At 35.4% G+C, this 18466-nt stretch overlaps 1 long non-coding RNA gene across 1 annotated transcript in view; it reads left to right on the top strand.

Moving 5' to 3' along the window:
- The first annotated feature begins 927 nt into the window (after positions 1 to 927).
- LOC116525367 overlaps positions 928 to 18466 on the top strand; it is a 52714-nt gene continuing 35175 nt past the window's right edge. The window contains exons 1-2 of the long non-coding RNA XR_004257655.1: positions 928 to 1032; positions 13422 to 13556. This is a non-coding gene — a long non-coding RNA (uncharacterized LOC116525367). The remainder of the gene's footprint in view (positions 1033 to 13421; positions 13557 to 18466) is intronic.

Raw genomic sequence — 18466 nt, 5'->3', positions numbered from 1 at the left:
GAAAAATCTTGAAAATATGATAAAAAGATTAAGAAGAAAGGATACATTAAATAATAGTAAAAGCTAATAGAAGATGCATATGATAGAAGATAAGCCTGATTAAGTACTTTACAGACATTATCCCCTTTGACCTAATTACTTCCATATTTACAGATGAGGAAACTAAAGCTCAGAGATACAAGACAATTTACTGAAATATGTCAATCAGCAAGTGCCCACTTCAACCCTTGACTGCTTGCATTTGAGTAGAAGTTTTCCAGAAGAGGACTGAAGTGATGACAATTGATGAAGGCTTATAGAATGGATTGGAGAAACTATATGACAATTGATGATGGCTTCTAGAATGGATTGGAGAAACTAGAATCAGTTCTAGAAATATTAGAATATTCTAGCTGTTGTAGAATCCAAATGGGAAGAAATCTGGGCCTTACACCAGAGTACTGGTCATGAGAAAGAATAAATCCAGTCAAATTGACAGAATACAATTGTCTTTAAAAGGAAATTTTGATAAGAAATTGGTTTTCAAGAAGGCAGGTGTTAAAGTAGGAGGGGAGAAGTCTATACAAATTTTATACATGGAGTGTGCTAGTAAGAATATAAAACATATTTAAAAAGTTAGTAATTCAGGGTTCAAGGTTCAAACTTGTCTGAAAAGGGCTTTCAGATATTTGTCAGAATTTATGACTAAAAGGCAAATGTATTCAACTAATACATATGTTAAAATGCACGCTACACGTCTTACTTTTGACTAATGAGATTTCAAATCCACCCTGATTCACTCCCGTTTACAGAAGGAAATTAAAAAATTGATTGGTTACTTCCTTCGCTGCATACGGACACCTTGATTGGCCAGCTGCCGTGTCTAGGCAACCAGGTGGAGAATCTTTGGAACAAGTAGCAGACTTCATCACAGCAGGAGCCGTGAGGCAAGAAGCTCTGGGATCAATTAAAATGCCAGGCTTTTCCAGGCTGGTTTCCAGCGCATCTGTGCATGATTCCACATAAATTTAGGGAATTAGAGATCAGACAAAGGTAAACATTTCTGTGCTTTGCTTAGCATTGATTTAGAATGCGAGGATGAAATATACCACAGTCATCTAGCCTGGAGGGGGTTTACACCTTCAGCTGATTTTTTTTTCCCTCCTCAATTGCTTTATTATTTTAGGTATGTTGTAATCGAAGGCTGCTTAAATCATCTGCGTGTTCCTTTGAGAAAGAGAAGAGAAAAAGAAACAAAAGAAAAACCAGTTCCTTCTTTCATAGACTAAACAGTGGAATGACTCATTCTTTAATTTTATAATCACATCTCTTAAAAAGAAAAATTATTAATGATCTTCATTTTCCAGCTATTTGGTTTCCCCAGCTTCGGTTAGATAAAAAGCTCACTCCTGTCCTCCTAGAGAGTGAAAGACGGTTTCTCCCTTAAAGTCTAAGTAGTCTAACCTCTCATAGTCTTTCCCCTGCCCACCCCCTTTTGTTGTTGTTGTTGTTTTCTTATTTCATCTATCAGCTAAAGTCTATGGTTTTGTTTGTGTCCTTAGCACAGAAGGTCTTTTACTGCCTGTGTGTTAGGGAGAGGTTTAACTTCTGCAAATCCTTTGTACCTGGGGTGAGGTGAGGGGTTAGAGGTGAATCTTGGAAGTAGCAAGCAGCATGACAAAGACAGTACAGAGATGGAAAAAGTACAGACAAGTGGCTGGAGACAATGACCAGGCAAACAAATATGAACAGCAAATTATACATTTTTACATTTTTAAATCCTACAGAAAAAGAAAATTCTCTGATATTATAGAGGTAGCACAGATTTACCTTTTTATTAAGCAACAAGGAGAGAAGCAGAAAACCATCAGTTTTAGCTGAATATTAGTAAGGAATTAGAAGTGCGGCTTTGAGTCATCTTCTAAATGAATATGACCCACTCAATATCTCTTAGCCTGTTTCCACACCAGTAATAAGTGTTAAAAAGATGTCCAAATTTCTTTTCAGTTTTATAGTTGTAAAATTCTCTGAATTAACTCAAAATTTTAGAAAGGCTGAGGAGAAAAATGAACATTTATTGAGCTCTTAGGGGTGGACTCAATGCTCAATATATTTACTCTATTTTTTAATTCTGATGACAATCCTGAGAGGGAGACAGTATCTCAATTCTACAGGTGAGGGGCCTGATGTTTTCATACAACAATAAATGGCAAAGCTCTTGTCTTTCTGGCTGTCAATCAAGCTCATGTTAATTCTACTTCATCTACCTTCTGAATTAACGTCATCCTCAAGAATTCTTATTCAATGAGGACTACCCACCTAAAGTTTGACTTAGGTGAAATAAATCATTTATTCTATATGTATTATAAACATTAAGTGCAGTATAATATAAATCTGTAAAGCCACTTCCAGGAGAACATAAAAGCTTAAGAAAATATCAGTTTAACCATCTCTTGCCATTTGGTCGGCAGACTATGTGAGAAATAGCAGTCTCCTAATAGAACACAATACGCAAAAAGGTTGAGAGTTGGATTCTCCAGTCTGGTGTTCCAGCTCTTGATATCACAGAGTAAGGTGATGCAGATCTTGCCAAAGTATATGGTGAAATACTTTAATAAGAGAGCGAGTGTAGGTTAAAACTCCAGCAACTTGTAGAAGGGTATTTTAATTTTCTGTCATCCCCAAGTGCCTGTAATTAATGCTGCTTACATTCAGTTGGCATATTTATGACTTGAGTTTCCTCCTTATATCCTTTCTTCATTTTTTCCCTACCTATTAGCAGTGCTCAGAGACTGGGGAGCAACTGACTGCAATTCAGTGGAAGCTGAAAAACTTACCTAAGAAGACATCAATAAAAGAATGATTTCCATAAAGCAGCAACTACTTCTGCTACATTCTTGGAGCTGATACAAATCTAATTTTTAAAGTTCTTCATTAGCTTAGAAAAATTATGCTTCTTCTCAAAGGGAGTTGTTTGTTTTTGCTTCTTTAGAAAGAGGAGTTCCTCAATAATACACTCTAGATGGTAAATAGCTATCTTAGTTTAGCCCACTATAGAATATAAACCTCTGCTGGGCAAGGATCATACTCCTGAAGAGTCAGAAATCCCTGCCCCCATGGATTCTGCGGGGAGCTCTGCTCCGTCAAAACCTGATGCTCTCTGAATTGCCTTTGAGTGATTCTTCTTCTTCTTTTATTTTTTTTTGAAGACTACTACAAATTTACAGCTGAATAGCTTTATCATTCTGTCCTGTAGAAGCTAAGAAATTTGACAATGTTCCTTTATTTCCATTTATTCCACTCTCTTTTTCCCTTTTAATTCAGATTGGCTATATCTTTGCTGATAACCTCATCTCTATTCCTAGTCTCTGTTGAGGTGACTGATGAGGTTCATGGTTCATACCCTCACTTATTACCTTATCAAAATGTTGATCAGTTACCCCCTTGATGTTCTTTATAAACATAACTTCTCATTTTTGCAACATAGACAGGCTGAGAATTTTCAAAATCTTTAAATTCTGGTTTCCTTGTACATAACAATCTCTAGTCATTTTTTGAGATAATTTTATTATTGATTCTCAAAGCTTTTCCAGGTATACCATCATGCAATCTGTAGCCATCTGCAATCCTTAACATCTTCAATTCATTTCCCTCTCCTCTCATTTCACTATAAGGAGTCAGGAGGAACCAAGATGCTGCTTTAACATTTTGCTTAGAAATCTCTTTAGCTAAATATTAAATTCTATCACTCACAGGTTTTGCTCTCCACAGAACACTAGAATACAAACACATTTCAGCTGAGTTATTTGAAAGTTTATAACAAAGAACACCTTTTGTTCATTGTTTAATAATATGTTTCTCATTTTCATCTCATATGTCACTAGAATGGCCTTTACCATCCATATTTATACCAACCTTCTGTACATAATTATTTATGAATTCCTCAAGAAGACGGGTACTTTCTCTATATTTGTTTTCCTTTGTTTCTGAGTGCTTAACAGATTTATTTTTAATATTCCCTTCATCCCAATATTGGTTTTTTCAAGCACGCACCTCAAACTCTTCCAGCATCTACCTATTACTAAGTTTCAAAACTGCTTCCACATTTTTATGTATTTGTTATAATGGGACCCTACTTCTTGGTATTAATTTCTGTCTTAGCTTGGGTATCTATAACAGAATATCATAGACAAGGTGGCTTAAAATATTAATTGATTTCTTACAGTTCTGGAGGCTAGGAAGTCTAAGATCAGGGTGTCAGAATGGTTAGGTTCTAATGAACCTCAATGGCCCCCTTCCTAGTTTTCATGGGGCTTTCTTGATGAGTCCTCACATGGCAGGAGGAGAGGAAGAGAATAGAGATAGAAGAAGAGAGAGACAGAGACACAAAGGAAGGAAGCTCCCCTGTGTCTTTTCTTATGAGGGTACTAATTAAATTATGGGAACTTCACTTGCATAGTCTAATTATCTTCCAAAGGCTCCATCTCCAATACTATATCCCAGTGGGAATTAGGATTTCAACATATGAATTTTAGGGGAACAAAAATGTTCATGGGAATTATTACAGCTTGTGAATTTAATGAAATAAACAAGGTGATTTGTAATAGCATTAGACATCAAGTTTTTCATAATTATCCAGGGAAGGTGCATTGCACTTATTGCTGATTTTGCACAAAATGTATGTTCACAGATTTGTAAAAGGAGACTTCTGATTTTGGCAACATGAATAACATATCCAACAGACTCCTCACCCCCTCAAAAACACATAGTAGTAGAAGTTAACAATAACAACAACAAATGCACACAAATGAATAGGTGTACTAAGGAGAATGAGTGGAAATCCCAAATTTTTGAAAGAAGAGAACTCAAAAGAAGAAGGTAAGCAATTATATTAATCCTTTAAACATCCTAGGGAGAAGAAACTCCTGACATAGGTCCTACAATCTAGTACTTAGTGTATATTTCTTACTTGGGGATAGAAAAACAGTGGCTTAAATCTGAAACTCGGGCCCCTTTACTTGAGTAAAGCAGAGGACTATTAGAGTAGCCTCCTCCATCTAAGTGAGAAGAAAAACAACCAGTCCATAAAAAAGCAAGGAAGCTTGACTCTGATTGGGTCTTAGATTGTGAGAAAGTCTTCAATTAGTAACCAAAACTCTGAGCCTATTCCACATGCAGGTGAGGAGCCAAATTTTAGCTGTCTTCTAGGAATCTGTATATCTGTCAGCTTGAGCTACCACAACAAAACACCTTAGCCTGCTTAAGCAAGAGAAATGTATTTTCCCACAGTTCTGAAGGCTAGAAGGCCAAGATCAAGGTTCTGGCCAATTTGATTTCCGATGGGGGCTTTCTTCCTGGCTTGCAGTTAGTTGCCTTTCACTATGTCCTCACATGGTTTTTCCTTGATGCATGCATGCGGAGAGGCAAAGAAAGAGAGAGAGATGATTCATATAATCAGGAAATGCAATTTAAAACTAGAATACCACATTGTACAATTCTAGTGAATTTCACATTCACTAGAATATTGATAATAAGAAAAAAACAGCCAGCATCATTAATGGTAACAATGTGTAGACAATGGAACTCCCACATGTAGGTGGGAATGTAAAACTGGTATAGCCAGTATGGAAAAGTTCAGCGGTTTCTAGCAAAGTTAATCATAAACTTACTGAATTAGTTTGCTACAGCCATCATAACACAATACCACATACTAAGAGATGTAAATAATGGAAATTAATTTTCTCACAGTTATGGAGGCTGAAAGTCCAAGATCAAGGTGTTGACAGTTTTGGTTTCTCTTGTTGTCTTTTTATTGTAGACATAGGGCTTTTCATTATGTTCTCGCATGAACTTTCTTCTGTGTACAGGCCTTCCTAGTGTCTCTTCCTCATTTTATAACAAAACCAGTCATACTGGATTAGGATCTCACTCTTATGACCTTGTGTCAACTTAATTAACAATTTAAAGATTCTGTCTCCAAATACGGTCACATACACATTTTGGCAGAACACAATTTAGTCCATGACAAATACAATCCAGAAATTCCTCCCCTACTTATCTACCAAAAGGAAACAAAATTTATGTTTACAAATATATTTTACACAGGAGAAGACATGTATTTGAATGTCACAGCAACATTACTCTTAGTGGCTATAAACTTGAAACAATTTTAATGTCTGTGAACTGGTGAATACATAAAAAAAATGTGGTCTATCTATCCAATGGAGTAATAGCCAAAAAAAAAAAAAAAAAAAAAACTACTGGTCTATGCCACAACATGGAGGAATCACAAAGTCATGGTAAGTTAAAGCAGCCCCTCACAAGAGATTACATATTATATGATTACATTTGTATGAAATATCCAGAAAAGACAAATCTACAGAGACAGATAATAGATCAATACTTGCCTGAAGCTAGTTGTGGAACTAGGAATTAATCACAAAGGTGCACAAAGGAACTTTTGGGAGGGTTATAAATGTTTTAAAACCAGAGTGTGGTGATGGCTGCTCAACTCTATAACTGTCCTAAAAGTCATTGAATTGTATATTTAAAAATGAGTGAATTTTGTGTAAGCGGTGGCTCATGCCTGTAATCCCAGTATTTTGGGAGGCTGAGGTGGGTGGATCACCTGAAGTCGGGAGATCGAGACCAGCATGACCAATATGGAGAAACTCTGTCTTTACTAAAAATACATTTAGCTGGGCGTGGTGGTGCATGTCTATAATCCCAGCTACTCAGGAGGCTGAAGCAGGAGAATCGCTTGAATGTGGGAGGTGGAGGCTGCAGTGAGCTGAGATCGCGCCATTGCACTTTAGCCTGAGCAACAAAAGCAAAACTCCATCTCAAAACACATATTACATATTATATATTGTGTATATATATATATATATATCTTAAAAATATATATATACATTTTATGTACATAAACATATAAATAATATATATACATATTTTAAGGTGTATATGTACACATACCTTAAAAAAGCTGTGAGGTAAAAGAAGCATTTAAGGAAGGAAATAGTGTAGGTGTTCAGGATAGAGCTGGCCCATGAAACTTGCACTTTCTCCTCCATATGCCACATTCATTTCTGAAAATGCCCTGGTTATTTTCCAAGTATTTCTGGTCATTTTTTTTTTTTTTAAAAGCAACTTGGAATTGAGTTGTTGATCATGAGCCCTTGGTCTCAAGAGAAATTAAATAGTCAGTGGTGACTTTCTCTTGTTGAAGGATTCATTTTATGGCATTTTTTTTTAGCACTATTTCATTTTGATTCAATGCTACAGTTAATTTCTTTCAAAATGTTAAATTAGAAGGATCTTTTAAAGCATTACTTTTTTCTGATGGCCAGTTAGAAGTCCAATAGAATATACAGTTCTCATTAACAATCAAGGACACACTAGATATCATAATATAGGTAACATGTAAATTTATTTTCTTAATAAATTGCATGCTGACAATTACATTCATTTATAAATTTTCCTTCCAGGCTTTTCCCTTTAAAGGAAAAATCATAGACAATGAGATGTTCTTTGGGATTCATATTTCAATTAGAAAATTTCAAGTCACTATGGAAAAGTGACTGTTAATGCAACTATGATGCTTTCTCAAAGACCAGAAGTCTTCACAATTCCTCTGGACCTGATCCCATTTCCCAAGCCAAAAGTCATTTCCATCTGTATTCTAGGATCTTCACTGATCTTTTACATTTGTATTGTGCTACTTAAAATATCATACAATTTGGATACACTTTTGCATCTAGAGGCAGTTTATGTCTTAGGCCAAACCCTGAACTTAATGAACTTACCATAAGCCTTCTTACCTTATAGCTCTATCAGACCATAGTGCCAGTGCCCAGTTTGTGAAATCAAAGTAAGACATGCAGTAGGAATGTCTTTCTGTGTCAGCTAATGAGGCATTCTATTAAAAAGTCAAAACCTTCTAGCAAACAGGCATTTTTAATCATTATATTTTGATAGTACAGGTGTCAAAATTAAACTCATAATTGCCATAAGACAACAGTAAGAAGCAGACCTTTTCCTAACTTCCTTGAATTGCAAGTTAAAAAAATCAGATGCTAAGTGATAAAAACAAAACCCAAAAAAGTAGATTTGAAGTATATGATTAAAACTGATCAAACTTGGATTCAGGTGGATCTGAATTTAGTTTCAGTATTGCTTCTCATTAGCTATGTGAACTTGGGCAAGTAATTATTTTACCTCTTTTTTTTCCCATTTATTTATTTTATTGCATTTCAGGCTTTGGGGTACATGTGAAGAACAAGCAAGATTGTTGCATAGGTACACATGTGGCAGTGTGATTTGCTGCCTTCCTCCCCATCACCTACATCTGGCATCTTTCCCCTTGCTATCTCTCCCCAGCTCCCCACCCCCCACCGTCCCTCCCCTATTTCCCTCCAACTGACCCCAGTGTGTAGTGCTCCCCTCCCTGTGTCCATGTTTTCTCATTGTTTAATATCTGCCTGTGAGTGAGAACATGCAGTGTTTGATTTTCTGCTCTTCTGTCAGTTTGCTGAGAATGATGGTTTCCAGGTTCATCCATGTCCCTACAAAGGACACAAACTCATCGTTTTTGATGGCTGCATAATATTCCATGGTGTATATGTGCCACATTATTTTACCTCTTTAATATTTTTTTTTTTTATTGGTAGAAGCTGATAAGAAAATTTCTAAAACTTATTCTGAGGAATGAGTGGGAGTTGTTAAATTGAGATATTTGAACTACCTTCAGGGTGATTGTGAAACACTGAAACTGCAAGAAAACATTTGAAGGTTGTTTGGGTGATCATAGCTTTCATCAGTTCTCAAAGGAATTTGTATGTTCATGAAACACTAAGAAGGGATACATAGGCGTTTGTAAATAAAACTTTGATAACACTTGAGAATGTGTCTAGTATGTCAATAATCTATTTCCTTCTTTCTGGAACCAATGATTAGATTAAAATTTCAAACAATATAAGATTTCATATTAAATGCTCTTTTATACCACATGTATGGATGCTTTCCACAGACAATGAGAAACAACACTCATTTTTGTTCTATACAGGCCTTCACTAGATTAAGCAAAGCCCATCCTCTGTGGGGAGAGCAATCTTCTTTGCTCGGTCTACTGATTCAAGTATTAATCTCATCCAGAAACACTCTCACAGATGCACCCAGGGTAATACTTAACCAAATATCTGGGTACCCATGGTTCAGTCAAATTAACACACAAAATTAATAGTCACAAAATATATTATGAAATAGCTGTCTCTAGAGGTAAAATACATATTCTTAATATAACTTAGCAGTTATTCATGCAATAGTTTACTTCCAATATTTAGTCTTCTAGGAACCACAATGGAAACATATGTTTCTTACATTAAATGCTTCCATGTTGACTAAAGATTGTTGATATCTAGTACTTTTATTTGTTCATAATCTGCTTTCTCCTGTTTTAATTTCCAGTTATTATCCTTGTAGAGTTTCATTTTGTGTAATGGGTTATTTGTTCTGCCCTGTTAAGTTGTACTATTTTTTCTGTAGTTTCTAAAAGTTTTTGCAAACCATTCAGCAATTTTCTCCAAACTTTACAAATCTTAATAAAGAAAACCTCAAAAAATTATACAATGATTACATTTTTATGATTTGAATCAAGTTCAAAGTTAGTAACATAGAATTTGTAAACTAATTTTCAACAAGATTAAGTAATAAATACTCAGAAACACACATAATTCTTACAGCAGTGATTGTGTGTCAGTTAACCCTTTTAGGTTGAGCATTCTGATTCTAAAAACCCAAACTCTGAAATGTTTCAAAATCCAAAACTTTTTGAGCACTGACTGACACTTAAAGGAAATGTTTATTACAGCTTTTGGGATTTGGAATTTTCAACCAGTAAGTATAATGTAAATATTCTAAATGCAGTATGAAATTTTCAAGATTTGACTGGTTTGACATACAACTTCAGCAGTTTCACCTAGTATAAACTTTGGATTTAGACTTATTTTTCAGTCTTTTCACTTAAAGAGACATTATCTCTTTTTTATAAAATATTACTTTTCCGGTTCTTTTTATGATGATTCTCTTATCCTTTAAGTTTTTAGGTAAAACTTCACTTTTTAAATGAGGTCTTTCTTGACTATACAATGTAAAAGCAACAAATCTCACCCCCAGTGAAATTCATACTTTTTACTTCTTTAGATTTGCCAGTATCCGAATAGCTCATATGTTTACTTATTAAAATTCCCTCTCTCAAAGGAATGCGCTTAGTACTTCATATATAGAGACTGAGTATACCTTATCCAAAGTGGTTGTGACCAGAAGTGTTTCAGATTTGATTTTTTAAAAAATTTTGGAATGTTTACATTGTACTTATTGGTTGAGCATCCCAAATCCAAAATGTTCCAATAAACATTTTCTTTAATCATCATGTGCTCAAAAGGTTTTGGATTTTGAAGCATTTCAGACTTTGGATTTTCAGATTTCCGATGCTCAACTTGTAGTAATTACAAAATAAATGTTGAATAAATAAATGAGCTAATAAATTAATGTTTGTGCTTCTGTTGCTGTGTTAGTCCATTTATGTTGCTGTAAAGGAATACCTGAGACTGGGTAATTTACAAAGAAAAGAGGTTTATTTGGAGCCTCAGTTTGGCAGGATACAGAGGAAGCATGGCACCAGGATCTAGTCAGCTTCTGGAGAGGGCCTCAGAGAGCTTACAATTATAGCAGAAGGTGAAAGGGAACCATGTATCACATAGCATGAAACATAGCAAGAGAGACAGGGAGAGAAGTGAGGCATCAGTGTCTTAAACAGATCTTGCATGAACTCAGAGTGAGAACTCACTCACTACCATGAGGAGCACCAAAACATTCATGAGGGATCTGCTCTCATAACATGACCCAAATACCTCCCACAAGGCCCCACCTCCAACACTGGGGATCACATTTCAATGTAAGATTTGGAGGGCACAAACCTCCAAACTATATTAGTTGCTCGGAAAGATTATATGAAAATTCTCTGGAATACATTGTACTTATTTTTTAATTTTTATTTTATTTTATTTTTTTTGCCTAAAATGAGTTTAAAAAACCCTTCTTTGATGATAAGAGGAAGCAAAAAGTTGAAAACCCCCAGGTACCTATAAATTAAGGGGAACAAAGGTGTAACTGTGGTGAGGAATGTGAGGGAGAGATGACTCTGGAAGAATCAGAAAAGGATTTCAAAAGTAAATGCTTTGGGGACATTATTATTCATGGGTTTGTCTCATTTTATACTGTTTGCAAACAAAGGTACTGGTTGCCATTTTTCCCCATTATATTTTCAAGGCTCCTTGAATAGCAAATGGCCTTGGTAGATATAGTTATAATCCCCCAAACCCCCAGAGCAAATGGTAGCTTTGATCACTGTCTGGTATACTAAAGATAATGTCTCTTCCTGGGGCAAAGTCACAGAAAATATGAGTGCTTAGAATCAAACAATCTGGATATGAAACCTGGTTCTGACACTTGCTGGTGAGGTATTTTACCCATTTTGGGTGTCAGATTTCTACTCCTATAAAACAGTTTTAAGAAAATATGCTTCAAGAACTGTTTAGAGAAATAAATAAGATCATGTGATGACTTGCACTATGTGTCTTAGTCTGTTTTGCATGCTGCTGTAAGAGGATATCACAGACAGTAATTTGTGATAAACAGAAATGTGTTGACTCACAGTTCTGGAGTCTGTGAAGTTCAATATCAAGGTGCTGGAATCTGGCACATGGCTGCTTGGGGTGTTATCCTATGGTGGAAGGTGGTAGGGCAAAAGAGAGAGAGAGAAAGAGAGAGAGAGCCCACACCTAAAAAGCCCTTTTATAAAGGCACTCAACCCTCAATAATTCCCCATAGCCTAGTAATCTCTTAATTCTGTACAATGGCAATTAAATTTTAGCATGACTTTTGGAGGGGACAATCACTTAAACCGTAATGGTTTAAATCATTTAAGCTGTCATAATGGCATGACAGGCGTATCTTTGGCGCACAATTCTAACTATTTCCATCCTTGTTTTATCTTCCTTTTTCTCTGACCTTCTTTTAACTGTCTTTAGAAAATCAAAATGTCCCCATTTCCTTAGAAGATCACAACTCACCTCAAACTGATAAAGAAACTGATATTTATAGAACGTATCCAAATATAATCAGTCTAAATTTTTTTGGACAAAACTAACAAACATAAGTACAAAGTAGAGATTATAGAGGTGTAGGCAATTAGTTAAACTCCTCTCTCACAAAGCCTGTCTTTTCTATCTTTCACCCAGATATCTTTCCCTGATGTATCAAACATCTATTAAGCCTTCACCAAGAGGGTGTATTGAGAGAGAAGAGGGGATGTACTACTGTGAAATGAATTCAGCTGCAGATAGTAGAAAACTCAATCAACAGTGGCTTCAAGAAGTAAAAGGTTTGTTTGACTCAAGCAAAAAAAAGAAAAGAAAAAAAGCCCAAGGTCATTTGGTTTAAGTGTAACAAAGCCATTAAAGACCTTTCTAATATGCCACCCTCAAGATGCAGGCCTTCAGCTTCTACTGTGCCATCCTCAACATGAAGGTTTTCAGCTTCGAGCTTGTCTTTTCTTGGTAACATTAGATGTGCTGTGTGAATTACATCCATTTAACTTTGATACCTCTTGAACTCTTCAAAGTTCTTTCAAAATTCCTTAACAGCATTTACTGACCAGAGATCTGACTTCCTACTGGTATTTAGCCTCAGAGACATTTTATCCAGTGGGGAATGGGGATGTATTCCATTCAGAGAATGCTGAAGGCTGCCACCAGCCTTACACAGTTTTCTTTCCATCAGAAGATCCATGGAATTTTCTCTACCTCACTATGGGGCAAGATCAGGCACCAAGCTCTTTCATGTTCTCTGGTCCTTTGAAGTAGAATTATCTGTCTCTCTTTTTTACACTGACTAATACATTTATTATGTTGAAATTAAACAGATTTTGCAAGTGATCTTATCTCAGTTTACTTTCCTTTTCTTCCTCTAAGAACCAAGGAAAATACACCATAATCAAGAATGGCAGTTGCAATGGAAGGAATGACATGTGTTCTCCCCATCACTTGGCACAGGCACAACTAGGTGGAAGCCTGTCAACTCCTAAGTTGAGGCCACCAGAAGGGGGTGGGTAAGAGGAAAAAGCACAGTGAGAGTATTTCTAACAGGCTTAGAATTAGGCAACTGTTTACAGATAGTAGATGATAGATAGATAGATAGATAGACAGATATTATATATATATACACACACATATAAATATACACAGATACACACATATTTCAGAAAACACAAATTCTGTGCCTGAGTAGTTACATGTAGCTACAGCAGTTTCACAATGAATCCAGAATCTAGGTCTTTCCATTTTTCTGTGTGACTAACCATAACTAATGTTTCTTGCCCATAGTTACAAGACAGCTGTTGATGTTTCTGCCACCAGTAAGGAGGATCGGGAAGAAGCTGCTTTCCAGGAAATCCCAGTCAACTTCCAAATAGATCTCTTTGGTCAAAAATGTGTCACCCATCCAACTCTTTTTGTAAGGTAACCTGGGGAATAAAATATTTTGTAGCGAAATTGGGGCTCTGCCAATAAGGAAGAAAGGGGAGATAGATATTGGGTAGATAACTAGCAGCATCCTCCATGTGATAAACTGGAATGGGAGACTATGCTAGCTTTAATAAATTATGTCTGCCTCCATTTGATAGCTCTTGTCACATGTTGAACTATTTTCTATTGAATCTAAGGAATGGACTTAAATTCCATTCAAGTTTTAAGTTTGAAATGAAAGTCCCACATTTGTTCCACTCTACTCTTATTATTTACACCAAACCCCAAGTTTCTCCATTCTTTACCACTATGCTCCATAGTAATATATCCAAAGCCTTCAGTTATGGCCCAGTGAAATCCATAGCAGTCAAATAGTCAAAAACCAGACTTCCTAGAAAATCCACCTGAGATGATTAGTTAAAGCAATCTGAAAAAGCAAGATATTTCACTGCCTGCCACATAATGTTTCTCCAGCCCCAGCCCCTGTAAAAATAAAATATCTTTAATGGAAGCCAACTCATTACCCCATAAAATTACTACAACACATGTGCTTGAAAATGTAAGACAGATATTCTTAACTTGGCATGCCACAGTGAACCACAGAAATGTTCTCCAAGAAATGATTTCATTTTGTTGGTTTTATATTTAAAGTCACATTTTTGGCAGGCAATCCCAAAGACAAAGTTCCAAGAGTAAACTAGCCTATGGGATAGAACTCAGACTTTTGGTCACTTTCCCACATGTGTTTAAATAGCTTACCTGTCCTTGTATACCTGACATAATGATCTAGAAGCCTGGCTCTGTTCCTTCTAGTTGTAGACCTCTTTTTGCCATCTTTCCTTCTACCCTGCATACTGAGTGTAGTTTATTACTTTAGCACACATATGTGGGGTTATAAAACAGTCTAGATTTGAAGTGCTACTCTGGCACTTAATAGTAGTGTAACTTAGACAAATTGCATAACCATACTTTGCTTCAGTTTACTCATCTATAAAATAAGCATCATAATAACGTCTACATCATAAAACTGTTACAAAGATTGAATCAGTTAATATATTAAAGTTCTTAAAATAGTACCCAGCATGCAGTGTGATATAGGTGGTAGCTGTTATTATTATCACCCAGCTGGATAACAGTACATGACCTAAATTAGCCAGCAAAATGACTCCCTAAGGTAAGTCTGCCAAAACCAGAATAAAAGAATTCTGTAGAAATGTGTGTGGAAGCCGACAGACATTCCCCCAAATTCTATAAATATAAGGGACTCAGCTGAGTAATCAGGGAAAGTTACCTGGGATTCAAATTCACTATTTCCTCTGGATGCTTATGAAATTTTCATGAACAGAAGAACCTCAGTTTCCTTCATTTTATAAAGAAAAATCTGATCTGTGTGTAAATACAAGGTTATGTAAATAATTAGTGGAAAGCTTTCTGGGCCCTAATGCGGTGACTTTCTTTCCTATATTAAGGTGAGATAATTTCTTTATTCCCTCTCAAGTGAAGATGAGAAGAGAAATACAAGAATCTGAAACAGGCTATAAATCTCCATAATCTTTGCTTACAAAGAGGCCCATTCCAACTCAGAAATATTTACTTAACGCAGAATCTTGAAATTGTAGAAGTCTTTGGGTTTGGAGCTTTATAACTATTTACTCAGCTGATTATCTCCATTTCTTACAGTGAAATGTGAAACTTGTTTGTTAATAGGATATGTGCATCTTGAAATCTTCAAGATAGGCAAAAAATGTCAGAGTTGGGTTTTCCCATTTGGGTGCCAAACTTATAATCTTAACCTCTTCCTCTTCTTGCTTCTATTATTCTGATTTCAGAATAATGTCCAACACCATTATATACATTTCTGTAGCATTTTCATTTTCCAGCGTGCTTTCCTTATTAGACTTATATCTCTCAACAATTGTTATTAGCTTTATCATCCTCACTTGACCAATGAGGAAATCAAACTTAGCAAGGATTCAGTGACCCTCTTCTAAGATCACATGAGTAAAGGGGAAGCCTGATTTAAAAAAAAAAAAAAAAAAACAAGCAAAAAGACAGGGTTTCTGAGTCATTCTTTCTTTCTTTTATTCAATATTATCTTACCAATATGACTGTGTGTTTTTCATGTGCACTGAGGATAAGTGGTTCTAAAAAAAGTCACTCAAGATCCTTTCTTAAAGCTTAGCTTATATCCAGGTCAGTTATGTTTCATTCTAACACACAGTAAAAGTAATCAGTGTTATCAGTGAGTTTACAAACTAGTCAAAAGGTAAACTAAACCTGAGATATCAAGTATAAAGAAATAAGAGATTTTTAAGGTAACAATATAAAACAAATTATAAATGTACTGAGGTCAATCAACCAGTGACCAGATAATCAGAGCCAATCAGAACCATAGACATAACTGAGAAAGACTATCTGGAGGTCACCTTCACTGCTCCCTCCCAGCCTTACTGCCCCAATCATGCTACAGCTCCCAGATTCAGTCATACCAGGCTGGTTTCATTTCAGAGCACACCTCATGCAATCTCATTATGTCTTTCTACAATCTGTATTTCCTTTATATCTTCTCTGGTGCTTCTGTTATTTAAAAATGATTTGCTTGTCATTTTATTTATCCTTCAAAGTATAGTTCAAAAGTTCCCAAGACGGATAAAATTCCTGTTGTTTAGGAACCCTCAACCAGTAACTGGGGCCTCCTAGGAATGTAAGAGACTCTAGGAAATAAGAAGGAAAAGTCAGTTAATAATAACTCATCAAAGTTTCTCATCCTCATGAAATCAGGAGACTATTAGAGACTGAGAAAGTGATGATGTGATGTTTCAAGCTCATCCCCTAATTCAATAATTTTATTGAGCAATAACTATTTTATTTTTCTAAATAAAAATACATCATTAAATAAGATAAATTTACCCTCTTATGATGTTTTTATTATGATAGCAAGACAGATGATAATAATACATATATAACAGCACACATACATATATAACTTATATAGCTTGTCGTGAGTATAAAAACTCAAAAAAACAATAAGGTTATATTTGAGGGAAATGTAGACATTTTGGTTGAATCTCCAGCACTTGCTTCATCATCTCTTGATGAAAACAGCAATGCATGATTTAGAGAATAACTTTAGTTCAAATGGTGATGACTCATAAATTATTTCCATCTACTTTATCAATGATTGGTTCAAGCACAATCATGTGACCCAGTTTCAGTCAATAAAATGTAAAACCAGTTTACTGTGGGCATTTGAGAAAGTTTAAAAAAATTTTTTTTTATGTTAGAGCCCTAAGAAATCAATAGCTTTATTGTATTAACAAGCAGACTTGTGGCCCAGATTCTCCCTGAAACCACCATGAAAGAGGAATCAGCTTTAGGAGGAAGATAATGATTTGGAAGCTGGAGTTAAAAAACGAAATAACTTGTTAGGGTACTAAGCCAATCACCTGAAATTCACCTGACCTCAGGATCTCCTCCTGTAGGATCTAATGTTTCCTGTTGTTAACATAAGCTTGAACCATATTTTCTTTTACCTGTTTCTGAAAACAAATGACACAAAAGGCTAGACGGTCAGGCAAGACCTCTCTGAGAAGGTGATATTTGGACTGAAACCTAAATGATAAGTAGTCAACTGGCCAAAGATCTGGAGGAGTTGGAGACAGTCAGGATAAAGATACTAAGGAGTACAGAAATAACAATCAGGTTTTTGAGGGACAGAAGGAAAGCCAGTGTGACTGATGAAGTGTGAGCCAAAGAGAGAATGGGATAAGAACAAATTGAAAGATACACAAAAGTCAAGAGTTTTAACTGAGGTTTTAATAGATTCACAACAACCTCTCTTTGAAAAGTTTAGCAGAAATTGAAGTTTTGGTTATTCTTTCTGAAGTCATATATTTTTCATGACATCCAATGCAAAGAACACCTTAAATGCTCTCCAGACCCTCAGCTAAGATCAACATCTGGAATTTGCAGATCCTAAATTAGATGATTCACATAGAATGCTAAATAATATACATCCTTTTGCTGGGTTATAAAAATCCAAGAACATAGTTGGAAAAGCTTTGATGATAAAGAATTTATTGTAAGACAAATGGAAAGAGAAAAGAGACCCTCAATATTCAGACTTCTGGGCATACAACAATTCTGCTTTAAAGTGATTTTTAAATATTCAGAGATGAATGGAGAATTAGAGCATTAAACTATCACTGCTTATCTTCATAGCTTGTCTTATTATTGATTCTAAATCCTTAATGTATTGTAAAATTAACTGCTCCATACTTTACTCATCTGAATAATATTTGTACTTATTCTATTTTAAACCTAATTGTTTAGTTAAGGGTGTATGTATCTATGTCTTTCCCAGTAGATTGTAAATTCCTGGAGAAGAGACAACTTTGAAATCTCTTTTGAATTCCCTCATCATCTGACAGCTCTATCAATTTAACACAAACTGAGTACATTTTTGATGAATTAAATGCTCCTTAGTTGCCATTTAACACTGGCAGACAGGTGCTAAGATTCCATTTTTCAATAATTATATAGAATGCATACTAGGTAAGCTCATTCCAATAGTTTATGATAATATTTTATACAAATGAAGTATTCTATTTCAGTTTATGAATAATTACAAGTTTTTTGGGTCTATCTTAGAAATTTGACTGATGTCTGAGTTTCAGAAACCAATAATTCCTTCATTTGTTTCATAGAAACAACTGCTTTAATTGTAAACATCTGTCTAAAAACGTACTTTCATTCACAATATTCTTTAGATATTGGTTTCCTTAAGGAATCAGTTTCTGGCACCCAACATTTGGTTTTGATGTCCTTCCTGTGTGTTCCCAGAGCAACTTGGTTTGTATGACTCAACCTATGTAGTTTAGTCTTATTTTGATAAACCATACATG

This window comes from Sapajus apella, unplaced genomic scaffold, assembly GCF_009761245.1.
Source record: "Sapajus apella isolate SASKATOON/1434 unplaced genomic scaffold, GSC_monkey_1.0 scaffold47, whole genome shotgun sequence".
Lineage (NCBI taxonomy): Eukaryota > Metazoa > Chordata > Mammalia > Primates > Cebidae > Sapajus > Sapajus apella.
Note: the sequence above shows the minus strand (reverse complement) of the source record. Positions and strands in the feature narration are given on the sequence as shown.